Genomic DNA, 19,942 nt, shown 5'->3' with positions numbered 1-19,942 from the left:
GCTGAATCTTTTGGCTTTCCGTTGGAATCATTGGTATACCCCTCCCGGTTTCAGATGGCGTCTTTCCGTCGCTTTTTTTGGCACGTGCAGGGCTTTCAATCATAAAAGGTTAAGGTCGTGCAATTTGCAAAATACAAACTGTATATTTAGACGATGCTCTTCGTCGTCGCCAATGCCAAGTGAGGGCCTCTGGCAGTCGGTGGCCGGTTATGTAGCTTCAGCGTTGTGGAGTCAGAGCTGAATCCTTTGGCTTTCCATTGGAATCATTTGTACACACCTCCCGGTTTTGGATGGCGTCTTTACGTCGCTTGTTTTGGCACGTGCAGGGCTTTTAATCATAAAAGGCGAAGGTCGTGCAATCTGCAAAATACAAGCTGTATATTCAGAGGGTGTTTTTCTTCGTCGTCGCCAATGCGAAGTAAGGGCCTCTGGCCGTCGGTGGCGGTTTATGTAGCTTCAGCGTTGTGGAGTCAGAGCTGAATCCTTTGGCTTTCCGTTGGAAGCGTTGGTATGCACCTCCCGGTTTCGGATGGCGTCTTTCCGTCGCTTGTTTTGGCACATGCAGGGCTTTTATTCGTAAAAGGTTGAGGTGGTGCATTTTGCAAAATACAACCTGTATAATCACACGATGTTCTTCGTCGTCGCCAATGCCAATTGAGGGCCTCTGGCAGTCAGTCGGTGGCGGGTTATGCACCTTCAGCGTTGTGAAGTCAGAGCTGAATCCTTTGGCTTTCCATTGAAAGCGTTCGTACACCTCCCAATTTCGGATGGCGTCTTTCCGTCGCTCATTTTGGCACGTGCAGAGCTTTTATTCGTAAAAGGTTAATGTCCTGCAATTGGTAAAATACAAACTGTATATTCATACGATGTTCTTCGTCGTCGCCAATGCCAAGTGAGGGCCTCTGGCAGTGGGTGGCGGGTTATGTAGCTTAAGCGTTAAGTCAGAGCTGAATCCTTTGGCTTTCCGTTGGAAGCGTTGGTATAAACCTCCCGGTTTTCGATGGCGTCTTTACGCCACTTGTTTTGGCACGTGCAGGGCTTTCAATCATAAAAGAGTAAAGTCGTGCAATTTGCAAAATACAAGCTGTATATTCAGAGGGTGTTCGTCGTCGCCAATGCCAAGTGAGGGCCTCTGGCAGTCGGTAGCGGGTTATGTAGCTTCAGCGTTGTGAAGTCAGAGCTGAATCCTTTGGCTTTCCATTGGAAGCGTTGGTACACACCTCCCGGTTTGGGATGGCGTCTTTCCGTCTCTTGTTTTGGCACGTGCGCGGCTTTCAATCATAGAAGGTTAAGGTCGTGCAATTTGCAAAATACAAGCTGTATATTCAGAGGGTGTTTTTCTTCGTCGTCGCCAATGCGAAGTGAGGGCCTCTGGCAGTCGGTGGCGGTTTATGTAGCTTCAGCGTTGTGGAGTCAGAGCTGAATCCTTTTGCTTTCCGTTGGAAGCGTTGGTATACACCTCCTGGTTATGGATGATGTCTTTACGTCACTTGTTTTAGCACCTGCAGGGCTTTCAATCATAAAAGGTTAAGGTCGTGCAATTTGCAAAATACAAACTGTATATTCAGACGATGTTCTTCTTCGTCGTCGCCAATGCCAAGTGAGGGCCTCTGGCAGTCGGTAGCGGGTTATGTAGATTCAGCGTTGTGAAGTCAGAGCTGAATCCTATGGCTTTCCGTTGGAAGCGTTGGTACACACCTCCCGGTTTTGGATGGCGTCTTTACGTCCCTTGATTGGCACGTGCAGGGCTTTCAATCATAAAAGGCTAAGGTCGTGTAATTTGCAAAATAAAAGATGTATATTCAGACGATGTTCTTCTTCGTCGGCGCCAATGCCAAGTGAGGGCCTCTGGCAGCCGGTGGCGGGTTACGTAGCTTCAGCGTTGTGAAGTCAGAGCTGAATCGTTTGGCTTTCCGTCGAAAGCGTTGGTACACACATCGCGGTTTTGGTTGGCGTCTTTACGTCACTTGTTTTGGCACGTGCAGGGCTTTCAATCATAAAAGAGTAAGGTCGTGCAATTTGCAAAATACAAACTGTATATTCAGACGATGTTCTTCGTCGGCGCCAATGCCAAGTGAGGGCCTCTGGCAGTCGGTGGCGGGTTATGTAGCTTAAGCGTTGTGGAGTCAGAGCTGAATCCTTTGGCTTTCCATTGGAATCATTTGTACACACCTCCCGGTTTTGGATGGCGTCTTTACGTCGCTTGTTTTGGCACGTGCAGGGCTTTCAATCATAAAAGGCTAAGATCGAGCAATCTGCAAAATACAAGCTGTATATTCAGAGGGTGTTTTTCTTCGTCGTCGCCAATGCGAAGTAAGGGCCTCTGGCTGTCGGTGGCGGTTTATGTAGCTTCAGCGTTGTGGAGTCAGAGCTGAATCCTTTGGCTTTCCGTTGGAAGCGTTGGTATGCACCTCCCGGTTTCGGATGGCGTCTTTCCATCGCTTGTTTTGGCACGTACAGGGCTTTTATTCGTAAAAGGTTAAGGTCGTGCATTTTGCAAAATACAACCTGTATAATCACACGATGTCCTTCGTCGTCGCCAATGCCAATTGAGGGATTCTGGCAGTCGCTGGCGGGTTATGTACCTTCAGCGTTGTGAAGTCAGAGCTGAATCCTTTGGCTTTCCATTGGAAGCGTTCGTACACACCTGCCAATTTCGGATGGCGTCTTTCCGTCGCTTGTTTTGGCACGTGCAGGGCTTTTATTCGTAAAAAGTTAAGGTCCTGCAATTGGTAAAATACAAACTGTATATTGTAAGCACAACATGCGACCTTCGTCTTGCATCTCTTGCCAACGTCGTAAACGGAGCACGTCTGCCCCTGCGGGCCTTCTACAGCCTCTCCCCTGTCCTTTCTCCCCTTTTGAAGTCGTTGGGATTGACCTCTACGGTCCCTTACCATTAACACCAACGGGCAACCGTTGGATCGTCACTGCCATCGACCACTTAACTAGATACGCTGAAACGGCCCCTGTTCCTTCCGGCTCTGCTTCAGAGATCGCCCACTTCTTCCTGAACGCCATCCTTCTGCGCCATGGAGCTCCTCGTGTCCTTATTAGTGACCGCGGCAAGTCCTTCCTCTCCAGCATCCTTGCCGAAGTTCTTCACGCCTCCAGAACCGTGCACAAAACCTCTTCAGCTTATCACCCTCAGACCAATGGGCTCACAGGGCGCTTTCATCGCACGCTGTCCGATATGCTAGCCACCTACATCCAGCCCGACCACACCAACTGGGACACCATGCTTCCCTTCGTTACCTTTGCATACAATAGTGCCGTGCAAAGAACCACCAACTTTTCCCCATTCTTCCTTGTGTATGGACGTCAACCTACCTTCACCCTCGAAGCGTCTTTCTTCTCCGCCCCCTCAACCTCTTCCAGACTCTCTCACGAACAGTTTGCTTCTCGTCTTACCTACTGCCGTGCCATTGCCCGCCTGAATACCGACGCCTCCCAAGCCTCCCGGAAAAACACCTATGATCTCTCCCACCGTGCCGTATTTTTTCACCCTGGTGATGAGGTACTGCTTTGGACTCCAGTGCGTACCCCGGGATTGTGTGAAAAATTTTTGAGCCGTTATATTGGTCCGTATACTGTACTCGAACAAACGTCCCCGGTGAACTATCGCGTTGCCCCTGTTCATCCTGTTAATGATCGTCGTTGCCGAGGTGCCGAGATTGTTCATGTTTCCCGCCTCAAACCCTTTGCCCGTCGCCCTACTGTGCTCTAATCTGCGCCCGGGCCGGTCGCTTTCGTACGCGAGGGGAGAAAGTGTAAGCACAACATGCGACCTTCGTCTTCATCTGTACATATCCATCATCATCGCTCCAAGCACAACATGCGACCTTCGTCTTCATCTGTACATATCCATCATCATCGATCATCTTCTTCTTCGAAGGGTTGGTCGCCATACTTGCGGGTGCCATTAAAGCTCTGTCTCCTGTCTCACAATATTCATACGATGTTCTTCGTCGTCGCCAATGCCAAGTGAGGGCCTCTGGCAGTGGGTGGCGGGTTATGTAGCTTCAGCGTTAAGTCAGAGCTGAATCCTTTGGCTTTCCATTGGAAGCGTTGGTATAAACCTCCCGGTTTTGGATGGCGTCTTTACGTCGCTTGTTTTGGCACGTGCAGGGCTTTCAATCATAAAAGAGTAAGGTCGTGCAATTTGCAAAATACAAGCTGTATATTCAGAGGGTGTTCGTCGTCGCCAATGCCAAGTGATGGCCTCTGGCAGTCGGTAGCGGGTTATGTAGCTTCAGCGTTGTGAAGTCTGAGCTGAATCCTTTGGCTTTCCATTGGAAGCATTGGTATACACCTCCCGGGTTTCGATGGCGTCTTTACGCCACTTGTTTTGGCACGTGCAGGGCTTTCAATCATAACACGTTAAGGTCGTGCAATTTGCAAAATACAAACTGTATATTCAGACAATGTTCTTCGTCGTCGCCAATGCCAAGTGAGGGCCTGTGGCAGTCGGTGGCGGGTTATGTAGCTTCAGCGTTGTGGAGTCAGAGCTGAATCCTTTGGCTTTCCATTGGAAGCGTTGGTACACACCTCCCGGTTTGTGATGGCGTCTTTCCGTCGCTTGTTTTGGCACGTGCAGGGCTTTCAATCATAAAAGGCTAAGGTCGTGCAGTTTGCAAAATACAAGTTGTATATTCAGACGATGTTCTGCTTCGTCGTCGCCCATGCCAAGTGAGGGCCTCTGGCAGTCGCTGGCGGTTTATGTAGCTTCAGTGTTGTGAAGTCAGAGCTGAATCCTTTGGCTTTCCGTTGGAAGCGTTGGCATACACCTCCCGGTTTTGGATGGCGTCTTTACGTCGCTTGTTTTGGCACGTGCGGGGCTTTCAATCATAAAAGGCTAAGGTCGTGCAATTTGCAAAATGCAAGCTGTATATTCAGACGATGTTCTTCTTCGTCGTCGCCAATGCCAAGTGAGGGCCTCTGGCAGTCGGTAGCGGGTTATGTAGATTCAGCGTTGTGAAGTCAGAGCTGAATCGTTTGGCTTTCCGTCGGAAGCGTTGGTACACACATCGCGGTTTTGGTTGGCGTCTTTACGTCACTTGTTTTCGCACGTGCAGAGCTTTTAATCATAAAAGAGTAAGGTCGTGCAATTTGCAAAATGCAAGCTGTATATTCAGACGATGCTCTTCTTCGTCGCCAATGCCAAATGAGGGCCTCTGGCAGTCGGGGGCGGGTTATGTAGCTTCAGCGTTGTGGAGTCAGAGCTGAATCCTTTGGCTTTCCATTGGAAGCATTTGTACACACCTCCCGGTTTTGGATGGCGTCTTTACGTCGCTTGTTTTGGCACGTGCAGGGCTTTCAATCATAAAAGGCTAAGGTCGTGCAATTTGCAAAATGCAAGCTGTATATTCAGACGATGTTCTTCTTCGTCGTCGCCAATGCCAAATGAGGGCGTCTTGCAGTCGGTGGCGGTTTATTGTGAAGTCAGAGCTGAATCTTTTGGCTTTCCGTTGGAATCATTGGTATACCCCTCCCGGTTTCAGATGGCGTCTTTCCGTCGCTTTTTTTGGCACGTGCAGGCCTTTCAATCATAAAAGGTTAAGGTCGTGCAATTTGCAAAATACAAACTGTATATTTAGACGATGCTCTTCGTCGTCGCCAATGCCAAGTGAGGGCCTCTGGCAGTGGGTGGCGGGTTATGTAGCTTAAGCGTTAAGTCAGAGCTGAATCCTTTGGCTTTCCGTTGGAAGCGTTGGCATACACCTCCCGGTTTTGGATGGCGTCTTTACGTCGCTTGTTTTGGCACGTGCGGGGCTTTCAATCATAAAAGGCTAAGGTCGTGCAATTTGCAAAATGCAAGCTGTATATTCAGACGATGTTCTTCTTCGTCGTCGCCAATGCCAAGTGAGGGCCTCTGGCAGTCGGTGGCGGTTTATTGTGAAGTCAGAGCTGAATCTTTTGGCTTTCCGTTGGAATCATTGGTATACCCCTCCCGGTTTCAGATGGCGTCTTTCCGTCGCTTTTTTTGGCACGTGCAGGCCTTTCAATCATAAAAGGTTAAGGTCGTGCAATTTGCAAAATACAAACTGTATATTTAGACGATGCTCTTCGTCGTCGCCAATGCCAAGTGAGGGCCTCTGGCAGTCGGTGGCCGGTTATGTAGCTTCAGCGTTGTGGAGTCAGAGCTGAATCGTTTGGCTTTCCGTCGGAAGCGTTGGTACACACATCGCGGTTTTGGTTGGCGTCTTTACGTCACTTGTTTTCGCACGTGCAGAGCTTTTAATCATAAAAGAGTAAGGTCGTGCAATTTGCAAAATGCAAGCTGTATATTCAGACGATGCTCTTCTTCGTCGCCAATGCCAAATGAGGGCCTCTGGCAGTCGGGGGCGGGTTATGTAGCTTCAGCGTTGTGGAGTCAGAGCTGAATCCTTTGGCTTTCCATTGGAAGCATTTGTACACACCTCCCGGTTTTGGATGGCGTCTTTACGTCGCTTGTTTTGGCACGTGCAGGGCTTTCAATCATAAAAGGCTAAGGTCGTGCAATTTGCAAAATGCAAGCTGTATATTCAGACGATGTTCTTCTTCGTCGTCGCCAATGCCAAATGAGGGCGTCTTGCAGTCGGTGGCGGTTTATTGTGAAGTCAGAGCTGAATCTTTTGGCTTTCCGTTGGAATCATTGGTATACCCCTCCCGGTTTCAGATGGCGTCTTTCCGTCGCTTTTTTTGGCACGTGCAGGCCTTTCAATCATAAAAGGTTAAGGTCGTGCAATTTGCAAAATACAAACTGTATATTTAGACGATGCTCTTCGTCGTCGCCAATGCCAAGTGAGGGCCTCTGGCAGTGGGTGGCGGGTTATGTAGCTTAAGCGTTAAGTCAGAGCTGAATCCTTTGGCTTTCCGTTGGAAGCGTTGGCATACACCTCCCGGTTTTGGATGGCGTCTTTACGTCGCTTGTTTTGGCACGTGCGGGGCTTTCAATCATAAAAGGCTAAGGTCGTGCAATTTGCAAAATGCAAGCTGTATATTCAGACGATGTTCTTCTTCGTCGTCGCCAATGCCAAGTGAGGGCCTCTGGCAGTCGGTGGCGGTTTATTGTGAAGTCAGAGCTGAATCTTTTGGCTTTCCGTTGGAATCATTGGTATACCCCTCCCGGTTTCAGATGGCGTCTTTCCGTCGCTTTTTTTGGCACGTGCAGGCCTTTCAATCATAAAAGGTTAAGGTCGTGCAATTTGCAAAATACAAACTGTATATTTAGACGATGCTCTTCGTCGTCGCCAATGCCAAGTGAGGGCCTCTGGCAGTCGGTGGCCGGTTATGTAGCTTCAGCGTTGTGGAGTCAGAGCTGAATCCTTTGGCTTTCCATTGGAAGCATTTTTACACACCTCACGGTTTTGGATGGCGTCTTTACGTCGCTTGTTTTGGCAACTGCAGGGCTTTCAATCATAAAAGGCTAATATCGTGCAATTTCCAAAGTAAAGGCTGTATATTCAGACGATGTTCTTCGTCGTTGCCAATGGCAAATGAGGGCCTCTGGTAATCGGTGGCGGGTTATGTAGCTTCAGCGTTGTGGAGTCAGAGCGGAATCCTTTGGCTTTCCATTGGAAGCATTGGTATACACCTCCCGGTTTTCGATGGCGTCTTTACGCCACTTGTTTTGGCACGTGCAGGGCTTTCAATCATAACAGGTTAAGGTCGTGCAATTTGCAAAATACAAACTGTATATTCAGACAATGTTCTTCGTCGTCGCCAATGCCAAGTGAGGGCCTGTGGCAGTCGGTGGCGGGTTATGTAGCTTCAGCGTTGTGGAGTCAGAGCTGAATCCTTTGGCTTTCCATTGGAAGCGTTGGTACACACCTCCCGGTTTGGGATGGCGTCTTTCCGTCGCTTGTTTTGGCACGTGCAGGGCTTTCAATCATAAAAGGCTAAGGTCGTGCAGTTTGCAAAATACAAGCTGTATATTCAGACGATGTTCTGCTTCGTCGTCGCCAATGCCAAGTGAGGGCCTCTGGCAGTCGGTGGCGGTTTATGTAGCTTCAGTGTTGTGAAGTCAGAGCTGAATCCTTTGGCTTTCCGTTGGAAGCGTTGGCATACACCTCCCGGTTTTGGATGGCGTCTTTACGTCGCTTGTTTTGGCACGTGCGGGGCTTTCAATCATAAAAGGCTAAGGTCGTGCAATTTGCAAAATGCAAGCTGTATATTCAGACGATGTTCTTCTTCGTCGTCGCCAATGCCAAGTGAGGGCCTCTGGCAGTTGGTAGCGGGTTATGTAGATTCAGCGTTGTGAAGTCAGAGCTGAATCGTTTGGCTTTCCGTCGGAAGCGTTGGTACACACATCGCGGTTTTGGTTGGCGTCTTTACGTCACTTGTTTTCGCACGTGCAGAGCTTTTAATCATAAAAGGCTAAGGTCGTGCAATTTGCAAAATGCAAGCTGTATATTCTGACGATGTTCTTCTTCGTCGTCGCCAATGCCAAATGAGGGCGTCTTGCAGTCGGTGGCGGTTTATTGTGAAGTCAGAGCTGAATCTTTTGGCTTTCCGTTGGAATCATTGGTATACCCCTCCCGGTTTCAGATGGCGTCTTTCCGTCGCTTTTTTTGGCACGTGCAGGGCTTTCAAACATAAAAGGTTAAGGTCGTGCAATTTGCAAAATACAAACTGTATATTTAGACGATGCTCTTTGTCGTCGCCAATGCCAAGTGAGGGCCTCTGGCAGTGGGTGGCGGGTTATGTAGCTTAAGCGTTAAGTCAGAGCTGAATCCTTTGGCTTTCCGTTGGAAGCGTTGGCATACACCTCCCGGTTTTGGATGGCGTCTTTACGTCGCTTGTTTTGGCACGTGCGGGGCTTTCAATCATAAAAGGCTAAGGTCGTGCAATTTGCAAAATGCAAGCTGTATATTCAGACGATGTTCTTCTTCGTCGTCGCCAATGCCAAGTGAGGGCCTCTGGCAGTCGGTAGCGGGTAATGTAGATTCAGCGTTGTGAAGTCAGAGCTGAATCGTTTGGCTTTCCGTCGGAAGCGTTGGTACACACCTCCCGGTTTTGGATGGCGTCTTTACGTCGCTTGTTTTGGCACGTGCAGGGCTTTCAATCATAAAAGGCTAAGGTCGTGCAATTTGCAAAATGCAAGCTGTATATTCAGACGATGTTCTTCTTCGTCGTCGCCAATGCCAAATGAGGGCGTCTTGCAGTCGGTGGCGGTTTATTGTGAACTCAGAGCTGAATCTTTTGGCTTTCCATTGGAATCATTGGTATACCCCTCCCGGTTTCAGATGGCGTCTTTCCGTCGATTTTTTTGGCACGTGCAGGGCTTTCAATCATAAAAGGTTAAGGTCGTGCAATTTGCAAAATACAAACTGTATATTTAGACGATGCTCTTCGTCGTCGCCAATGCCAAGTGAGGGCCTCTGGCAGTGGGTGGCGGGTTATGTAGCTTAAGCGTTAAGTCAGAGCTGAATCCTTTGGCTTTCCGTTGGAAGCGTTGGCATACACCTCCCGGTTTTGGATGGCGTCTTTACGTCGCTTGTTTTGGCACGTGCGGGGCTTTCAATCATAAAAGGTTAAGGTCGTCCAATTTGCAAAATACAAACTGTATATTTAGACGATGCTCTTCGTCGTCGCCAATGCCAAGTGAGGGCCTCTGGCAGTCGGTGGCCGGTTATGTAGCTTCAGCGTTGTGGAGTCAGAGCTGAATCCTTTGGCTTTCCATTGGAAGCATTTTTACACACCTCACGGTTTTGGATGGCGTCTTTACGTCGCTTGTTTTGGCAACTGCAGGGCTTTCAATCATAAAAGGCTAATATCGTGCAATTTGCAAAATAAAGGCTGTATATTCAGACGATGTTCTTCGTCGTCGCCAATGGCAAATGAGGGCCTCTGGTAGTTGGTGGCGGGTTATGTAGCTTCAGCGTTGTGGAGTCAGAACGGAATCCTTTGGCTTTCCATTGGAATCATTTGTACACACCTCCCGGTTTTGGATGGCGTCTTTACGTCGCTTGTTTTGGCACGTGCAGGGCTTTCAATCATAAAAGGCTAAGGTCGTGCAATTTGCAAAAATACAAGCTGTATATTCAGAGGGTGTTTTTCTTCGTCGTCGCCAATGCGAAGTAAGGGCCTCTGGCCGTCGGTGGCGGTTTATGTAGCTTCAGCGTTGTGGAGTCAGAGCTGAATCCTTTGGCTTTCCGTTGGAAGCGTTGGTATGCACCTCCCGGTTTCGGATGGCGTCTTTCCGTCGCTTGTTTTGGCACATGCAGGGCTTTTATTCGTAAAAGGTTAAGGTGGTGCATTTTGCAAAATACAACCTGTATAATCACACGATGTTCTTCGTCGTCGCCAATGCCAATTGAGGGCCTCTGGCAGTCAGTCGGTGGCGGGTTATGCAACTTCAGCGTTGTGAAGTCAGAGCTGAATCCTTTGGCTTTCCATTGGAAGCGTTCGTACACCTCCCAATTTCGGATGGCGTCTTTCCGTCGCTTGTTTTGGCACGTGCAGGGCTTTTATTCGTAAAAGGTTAAGGTCCTGCAATTGGTAAAATACAAACTGTATATTCATACGATGTTCTTCGTCGTCGCCAATGCCAAGTGAGGGCCTGCCTCTGGCAGTGGGTGGAGGGTTATGTAGCTTAAGCGTTAAGTCAGAGCTGAATCCTTTGGCTTTCCGTTGGAAGCGTTGGTATAAACCTCCCGGTTTTGGATGGCGTCTTTACGTCGCTTGTTTTGGCACGTGCAGGGCTTTCAATCATAAAAGAGTAAAGTCGTGCAATTTGCAAAATACAAGCTGTATATTCAGAGGGTGTTCGTCGTCGCCAATGCCATGTGAGGGCCTCTGGCAGTCGGTAGCGGGTTATGTAGCTTCAGCGTTGTGAAGTCAGAGCTGAATCCTTTGGCTTTCCATTGGAAGCATTGGTATACACCTCCCGGTTTTCGATGGCGTCTTTACGCCACTTGTTTTGGCAAGTGCAGGGCTTTCAATCATAACAGGTTAAGGTCGTGCAATTTTCAAAATACAAACTGTATATTCAGACAATGTTCTTCGTCGTCGCCAATGCCAAGTGAGGGCCTGTGGCAGTCGGTGGCGGGTTATGTAGCTTCAGCGTTGTGGAGTCAGAGGTGAATCCTTTGGCTTTCCATTGGAAGCGTTGGTACACACCTCCCGGTTTGGGATGGCGTCTTTCCGTCGCTTGTTTTGGCACGTGCAGGGCTTTCAATCATAAAAGGCTAAGGTCGTGCAGTTTGCAAAATACAAGCTGTATATTCAGACGATGTTCTGCTTCGTCGTCGCCAATGCCAAGTGAGGGCCTCTGGCAGTCGGTGGCGGTTTATGTAGCTTCAGTGTTGTGAAGTCAGAGCTGAATCCTTTGGCTTTCCTTTGGAAGTGTTGGCATACACCTCCCGGTTTTGGATGGCGTCTTTACGTCGCTTGTTTTGGCTCGTGCGGGGCTTTCAATCATAAAAGGCTAAGGTCGTGCAATTTGCAAAATGCAAGCTGTATATTCAGACGATGTTCTTCTTCGTCGTCGCCAATGCCAAGTGAGGGCCTCTGGCAGTCGGTAGCGGGTTATGTAGATTCAGCGTTGTGAAGTCAGAGCTGAATCGTTTGGCTTTCCGTCGGAAGCGTTGGTATGCACCTCCCAGTTTCGGATGGCGTCTTTCCGTCGCTTGTTTTGGCACGTGCAGGGCTTTCATTCGTAAAAGATTAAGGTCGTGCAATTTGCTAAATACAAGCTGTATATTGAGATCATGTTCTTCTTCGTCGTCGCCAATGCCAAATGAGGGCCCCTTGCAGTCGGTGGCGGGTTATGTAGCTTCAGCGTTATGAAGTCAGAGCTGATTCCTTTGGCTTTCCGTTGGAAGCATTGGTATGCACCTCCCAGTTTCGGATGGCGTCTTTCCGTCGCTTGTTTTGGCACGTGCAGGGCTTTCAATCATAAAAGGGTAAGGTCGTGCAATTTGCAAAATACAAGATGTATATTCAGACGATGTTCTTCTTCGTCGTAGCCAATGCCAAGTGAGGGCCTCTGGCAGTCGGTGGCGGGTTATGTAGCTTCAGAGTTGTGGAGTCCGAGCTGATTCCTTTGGCTTTCCGTTGGAAGCGTTGGTATGCACCTCCCAGTTTCGGATGGTGTCTTTCCGTCGCTTGTTTTGGCACGTGCAGGACTTTCAATCATAAAAGGGTAAGGTCGTGCAATTTGCAAAATACAAGCTGTATATTCAGAGCATGTTCTTCTTCGTCGTCGCCATTGCCAAATGACGGCCTCTTGTAGGCAGTGGTGGGTTATGTAGCTTCAGCGTTGAGAAGTCAGAGCTGAATCCTTTGGCTTTCCGTTGGATGGCGTCTTTACGTCTCTTGTTTTGGCACGTGCGCGGCTTTCAATCATAAAAGGTTAAGGTCGTGCAATTTGCAAAATACAAGCTGTATATTCAGAGGGTGTTTTTCTTCGTCGTCGTCAATGCGAAGTGAGGGCCTCTGGCAGTCGGTGGTGGTTTATGTAGCTTCAGCGTTGTGGAGTCAGAGCTGAATCCTTTTGCTTTCCGTTGGAAGCGTTGGTATACACCTCCCGGTTTCGGATGGCGTCTTTCCGTCGCTTGTTTTGGCACGTGCAGGGCTTTATTCGTAAAAGGTTAAGATTGTGCAATTTGCAAAATACAATCTGTATAATCACACGATGTTCTTCGTCGTCGCCAATGCCAATTGAGGGCCTCTGGCTGTCGGTGGCGGGTTATGTAGCTTCAGCGTTGTGAAGTCAGAGCTGAATCCTTTGGCTTTCCGTTGGAAGCATTGGTATACACCTTCCGGTTATGGATGATATCTTTACGTCACTTGTTTTGGCACCTGCAGGGCTTTCGATCATAAAAGGTTAAGGTCGTGCAATTTGCAAAATACAAACTGTATATTCGGACGATGTTCTTCTTCGTCGTCGCCAATGCCAAGTGAGGGCCTCTGGCAGTCGGTAGCGGGTTATGTAGATTCAGCGTTGTGAAGTCAGAGCTGAATCGTTTGGCTTTCCGTCGGAAGCGTTGGTACACACATCGCGGTTTTGGTTGGCGTCTTTACGTCACTTGTTTTGGCACGTGCAGAGCTTTCAATCATAAAAGAGTAAGGTCGTGCAATTTGCAAAATACAAACTGTATATTCAGATGATGCTCTTCTTCGTCGCCAATGCCAAATGAGGGCCTCTGGCAGTCGGGGGCGGGTTATGTAGCTTCAGCGTTGTGGAGTCAGAGCTGAATCATTTGGCTTTCCATTGGAAGCATTTGTACACACCTCCCGGTTTTGGATGGCGTTTTTCGGTGGCTTCTTTTGGCACGTGCGGCGCTTTCAATCATAAAAGGCTAAGGTCGTGCAGTTTGCAAAATACAAGCTGTATATTCAGACGATGTTCTTCTTCGTCGTGGCCAATGCCAAGTGAGGGCCTCTGGCAGTCGTTGGCGGGTTATGTAGCTTCAGCGTAGTGGAGTCAGAGCTGAATCCTTTGGCTTCCCATTGGAATCGTTGGTATGCACCTCCCAGTTTCGGATGGCGTCTTTCCGTCGCTTGTTTTGGCACGTGCAGGGCTTTCATTCGTAAAAGATTAAGGTCGTGCAATTTGCAAAATACAAGCTGTATATTCAGAGCATGTTCTTCTTCGTCGTCGCCAATGCCAAATGAGGGCCCCTTGCAGTCGGTGGCGGGTTATGTAGCTTCAGCGTTATGAAGTCAGAGCTGATTCCTTTGGCTTTCCGTTGGAAGCGTTGGTATGCACCTCCCAGTTTCGGATGGCGTCTTTCCGTCGCTTGTTTTGGCACGTGCAGGGCTTTCAATCATAAAAGGGTAAGGTCGTGCAATTTGCAAAATACAAGCTGTATATTCAGAGCATGTTCTTCTTCGTCGTCGCCAATGCCAAATGACGGCCTCTCGTAGTGAGTGGTGGGTTATGTAGCTTCAGCGTTGTGAAGTCAGAGCTGAATCCTTTGGCTTTCCGTTGGAAGCGTTGGCATACACCTCCCGGCTTTGGATGGCGTCTTTACGTCTCTTGTTTTGGCACGTGCGCGGCTTTCAATCATAGAAGGTTAAGGTCGTGCAATTTGCAAAATACAAGCTGTATATTCAGAGGGTGTTTTTCTTCGTCGTCGCCAATGCGAAGTGAGGGCCTCTGGCAGTCGGTGGCGGTTTATGTAGCTTCAGCGTTGTGGAGTCAGAGCTGAATCCTTTTGCTTTCCGTTGGAAGCGTTGGTATACACCTCCTGGTTATGGATGATGTCTTTACGTCACTTGTTTTGGCACCTGCAGGGCTTTCAATCATAAAAGGTTAAGGTCGTGCAATTTGCAAAATACAAACTGTATATTCAGACGATGTTCTTCTTCGTCGTGGCCAATGCCAAGTGAGGGCCTCTGGCAGTCGGTAGCGGGTTATGTAGATTCAGCGTTGTGAAGTCAGAGCTGAATCCTATGGCTTTCCGTTGGAAGCGTTGGTACACACCTCCCGGTTTTGGATGGCTTTTTTACGTCCCTTGATTGGCACGTGCAGGGCTTTCAATCATAAAAGGCTAAGGTCGTGCAATTTGCAAAATAAAAGATGTATATTCAGACGATGTTCTTCTTCGTCGTCGCCAATGCCAAGTGAGGGCCACTGGCAGCCGGTGGCGGGTTACGTAGCTTCAGCGTTGTGAAGTCAGAGCTGAATCGTTTGGCTTTCCGTCGGAAGCGTTGGTACACACATCGCGGTTTTGGTTGGCGTCTTTACGTCACTTGTTTTGGCACGTGCAGGGCTTTCAATCATAAAAGAGTAAGGTCGTGCAATTTGCAAAATACAAACTGTATATTCAGACGATGTTCTTCGTCGGCGCCAATGCCAAGTGAGGGCCTCTGGCAGTCGGTGGCGGGTTATGTAGCTTAAGCGTTGTCGAGTCAGAGCTGAATCCTTTGGCTTTCCATTGGAATCATTTGTACACACCTCCCGGTTTTGGATGGCGTCTTTACGTCGCTTGTTTTGGCACGTGCAGGGCTTTCAATCATAAAAGGCTAAGGTCGTGCAATCTGCAAAATACAAGCTGTATATTCAGAGGGTGTTTTTCTTCGTCGTCGCCAATGCGAAGTAAGGGCCTCTGGCCGTCGGTGGCGGTTTATGTAGCTTCAGCGTTGTGGAGTCAGAGCTGAATCCTTTGGCTTTCCGTTGGAAGCGTTGGTATGCACCTCCCGGTTTCGGATGGCGTCTTTCCGTCGCTTGTTTTGGCACGTACAGGGCTTTTACTCGTAAAAGGTTAAGGTCGTGCATTTTGCAAAATACAACCTGTATAATCACACGATGTCCTTCGTCGTCGCCAATGCCAATTGAGGGCTTCTGGCAGTCGGTGGCGGGTTATGTACCTTCAGCGTTGTGAAGTCAGAGCTGAATCCTTTGGCTTTCCATTGGAAGCGTTCGTACACACCTGCCAATTTCGGATGGCGTCTTTCCGTCGCTTGTTTTGGCACGTGCAGGGCTTTTATTCGTAAAAAGTTAAGGTCCTGCAATTGGTAAAATACAAACTGTATATTCATACGATGTTCTTCGTCGTCGCCAATGCCAAGTGAGGGCCTCTGGCAGTGGGTGGCGGGTTATGTAGCTTCAGCGTTAAGTCAGAGCTGAATCCTTTGGCTTTCCATATGAAGCGTTGGTATAAACCTCCCGGTTTTGGATGGCGTCTTTACGTCGCTTGTTTTGACACGTGCAGGGCTTTCAATCATAAAAGAGTAAGGTCGTGCAATTTGCAAAATACAAGCTGTATATTCAGAGGGTGTTCGTCGTCGCCAATGCCAAGTGAGGGCCTCTGGCAGTCGGTAGCGGGTTATGTAGCTTCAGCGTTGTGAAGTCTGAGCTGAATCCTTTGGCTTTCCATTGGAAGCATTGGTATACACCTCCCGGTTTTCGATGGCGTCTTTACGCCACTTGTTTTGGCACGTGCAGGGCTTTCAATCATAACAGGTTAAGGTCGTGCAATTTGCAAAATACAAACTGTATATTCAGACAATGTTCTTCGTCGTCGCCAATGCCAAGTGAGGGCCTGTGGCAGTCGGTGGCGGGTTATGTAGCTTCAGCGTTGTGGAGTCAGAGCTGAATCCTTTGGCTTTCCATTGGAAGCGTTGGTACACACCTCCCGGTTTGGGATGGCGTCTTTCCGTCGCTTGTTTTGGCACGTGCAGGGCTTTCAATCATAAAAACCTAAGGTCGTGTAGTTTGCAAAATACAAGCTGTATATTCAGACGATGTTCTGCTTCGTCGTCGCCAATGCCAAGTGAGGGCCACTGGCAGTCGGTGGCGGTTTATGTAGCTTCAGTGTTGTGAAGTCAGAGCTGAATCCTTTGGCTTTCCGTTGGAAGCGTTGGCATACACCTCCCGGTTTTGGATGGCGTCTTTACGTCGCTTGTTTTGGCACGTGCGGGGCTTTCAATCATAAAAGGTTAAGGTCGTGCAATTTGCAAAATGCAAGCTGTATATTCAGACGATGTTCTTCTTCGTCGTCGCCAATGCCAAGTGAGGGCCTCTGGCAGTCGGTAGCGGGTTATGTAGATTCAGCGTTGTGAAGTCAGAGCTGAATCGTTTGGCTTTCCGTCGGAAGCGTTGGTACACACATCGCGGTTTTGGTTGGCGTCTTTACGTCACTTGTTTTGGCACGTGCAGAGCTTTTAATCATAAAAGAGTAAGGTCGTGCAATTTGCAAAATACAAACTGTATATTCAGACGATGCTCTTCTTCGTCGCCAATGCCAAATGAGGGCCTCTGGCAGTCGGGGGCGGGTTATGTAGCTTCAGCGTTGTGGAGTCAGAGCTGAATCCTTTGGCTTTCCATTGGAAGTATTTGTACACACCTCCCGGTTGTGGATGGCGTCTTTACGTCGCTTGTTTTGGCACGTGCAGGGCTTTCAATCATAAAAGGCTAAGGTCGTGCAATTTGCAAAATGCAAGCTGTATATTCAGACGATGTTCTTCTTCGTCGTCGCCAATGCCAAATGAGGGCGTCTTGCAGTCGGTGGCGGGTTATGTAGCTTCAGCGTTGTGAAGTCAGAGCTGATTCCTTTGGCTTTCCGTTGGAAGCGTTCGTACACACCTGCCGGTTTTGGATGGCGTTTTTCGGTCGCTTCTTTTGGCACGTGCGGCGCTTTCAATCATAAAAGGCTAAGGTCGTAGTAAACTTCAGGTTCTTCTTCCTCTTCTTGCACCAGCGGTGCCCCGCCAGAGACGGGTTGGTTTCAACTCGAAGACTGAAGCTCTTCGCACCAGGGGTGCCCGTCAGAGACGGTCTCAAGATGTGTTGACACGCAGGGATAACGAAAGGCAATAACTGAGGTTTATGTACAGATATTTACAGCGTACAGAAGTTTAGACACTCGAGACAAATTAAACGGCAAAAGGACAAACAACAAAAAGGTGGATCTGGCTAATCACTAGGGGAGGCCCCTAACTCGGCGTTGCCGAAGATGCGTTGCCTCTCACCTTAGCGCAGAACCCTGCTTCCAGCTCTGGGGCCCGGTTTTAAAGCCCTAAAGGCCCGGCCCACATTTCGTAGCTTCCAATCATATTGTGCTCTCAACATGATTGGTTCTTCAAGAGCCTGGCCAGCCCTCCAGCTGCCGTAAAGTAGAGCACTCTCTCCACCACAAAATAAAAACAAACACAAATAGACATCCGTGCCAGCACGTGTGCAAATCAGTACCGCGGGTGGGGGGACACCCGTATACCTGCCGGTGCGTTCGCGAGCGGCCGCGTTCCAAGAAAGGAGACGCTTCGCTTTGAGCACCCCCAGCCGCGTTCCGATGACCCCCGCGAACGCTACCGAACCCTTACACGCCCTTCCCAAGATTCTACAAAGGGCTCAAATGCCACTTTTAGAATTATAACAAAGGGATCGGTACGGGTCACAAAACCACCCTGTGGGTGACATACCGCAGCTACACAAACACTGGCACGAACAAAACCAAAAACAAAAAAAATGCACACGGGCACCAACACAACACAAGCAAATTGCACACTCAAATACACGCGGTGACACTCTTGCTGTGCGCCGTAAAACGGAGTCCAAGTTGACAGGCTACTCAGTTCACTTGCATGCACACCCGCGTCCTGCTCGCGAACGAGCACACACACACACACACACAGACGCTCGCAAGTGGAGCGTTCACTAACACTCGTACGATGTCCTTAAGTGGCCACGTGAGCCTCCTTAGTCGCACCGAGCGTCCCTCTGTGCGTTCGAGCCAACGCGTGTCTCAAACGACACGATTAACGCCGAATAGTCGCTATGGTCATTAGGCTGGCGCCACAGCGGGGCAAGAACTCAACAGCTGGTGCCCCCCAGGATCAAACACGTCCCGGTTCTCGATGGGTCTAAACCCCTGACCACACAACGCACCTAAGGGCACGCTCTCTCCGGCGCGCCGGTACGAACCGCGTGCTGCACAAGGGGCATAGCCCCTGGGCCGTCCAAATATATCAGTACGGTCAGTCTTGCTACATTTGATGTTGCGACCTGTAGCACGGAGCGTACTGTTCCTCGCACCGACTTTCAATTTGAAAGCCTCCTTCTTGCCTCCTGGTACTTTGCTTCGCTTCGAACCATTTGCCTCGTTCCTGCAAGGGCAAACATTTAAATTGCCGCTCCCTACTTTATAGGAGCTTGCCGGCTCCGTAGCATTGTTTAACTCTGGGGCTGCATGAGCCCCCTCACAGTCATTCGGCCTGAATTTTGCCTTGTGGCAAGTCGCCACACATTTCCCTGTCATCAGATGACCTGATCGGACGCACATCGGGCGCGTTCGACAACTGGACGGCGCTGCGTTCCATCCCGATACTTTTTCTACCAGAGATTCCAGTTTCGCGGAAAGCTGGCTCTCTTTTTACTTCTTCCTGGCTATTTTTCGTTCGCTCTTTTGACGTGTCGGAGGTCACAACCTCCGTCACCGAGCCTGCAGGAATTTGACCGTTGTCCTGTTTGTTATCGGACACCTTGGCCTCAACTGGGCCTGGATCATCAGAATTGGGCTGCTCCTGTTTTTTGCTAGCCGCCCGCGGTGGCGGAAAAGCTGCGATATTTCCGCGCATTTCAGGAATCCTGTTTTCACTTCCTGAACCTTTTGCGGCGTTTCCCAACAAAGATGCGTTGCCGCATACCGGCTGATTGCTTTCAGCGTCCTCACTGCTGTTTCCCTGACCTGTGCATGACAAGCATAATGCTTTCTCTTCCAGCACAGGTGGCCTCACCTCTCGGGACTCGGAGCAGTTCTCCCCGCCTAGTTGACCAGCTCTCCTAGACTGTTTGAGCTGAGCGAGCTCGAGCTCTAGCTGCTGGCGCTTTGCTTCTAATTCATCCAAGACGCACTTAACATCCTGAGGTTTCTCCTCGCACAGCGGCGCCTTTCCTCTATTCACTTTCGCAAGTTCAGCCTGAAAGTACGCTAAGCGCGCCTTCGCTAATTCCACTTGGTAACTCACATCGAGTGAGGGCCGGCATGGATAACTCTCCATACCGCTGTCGGTATCCCTCAACTATCCTACCGGCTCGAACACAGGGACGTGAACAATGCGACCAAGGAAACTCACGGTTACGATGCGTCGATCCGCATTGCCAGCTCCTTGACGTCGGGGTCCACCGCCACTTTCCCCGGACGCTGCGATGAGCTGTCGCACGCCGCTGGTCCGCCGCCGGTGATCGTCGAGTTCCCGACGCGCTGCTTCCTTGACCGGACGCAGTCCCGCGTCGCTGGACTACTGCCGTGGTCCTTGCGTCCTTGCCGCCGTGTCTCCGCAGGTCCGCTCACGAACGCTGACCTGTCGCCTTGTCGTCACCTTTCTCCCTGCCTTGTCTTCTTCCTGCGCCGTCTTCCGATGGCCGCAGGATCCTGTCGACTGCGCTAGTAACTTTCAGGTTCTTCCTCTTCTTGCACCAGCGGTGCCCCGCCAGAGACGGGTTGGTTTCAACTCGAAGACTGAAGCTTTTCGCACCAGGGGTGCCCGTCAGAGACGGTCTCAAGATGTG

This window comes from Amblyomma mixtum, chromosome 6 (genome assembly GCF_055824585.1).
Source record: "Amblyomma mixtum isolate Tamu chromosome 6, ASM5582458v1, whole genome shotgun sequence".
Lineage (NCBI taxonomy): Eukaryota > Metazoa > Arthropoda > Arachnida > Ixodida > Ixodidae > Amblyomma > Amblyomma mixtum.
This window is presented reverse-complemented; position numbering follows the sequence as displayed.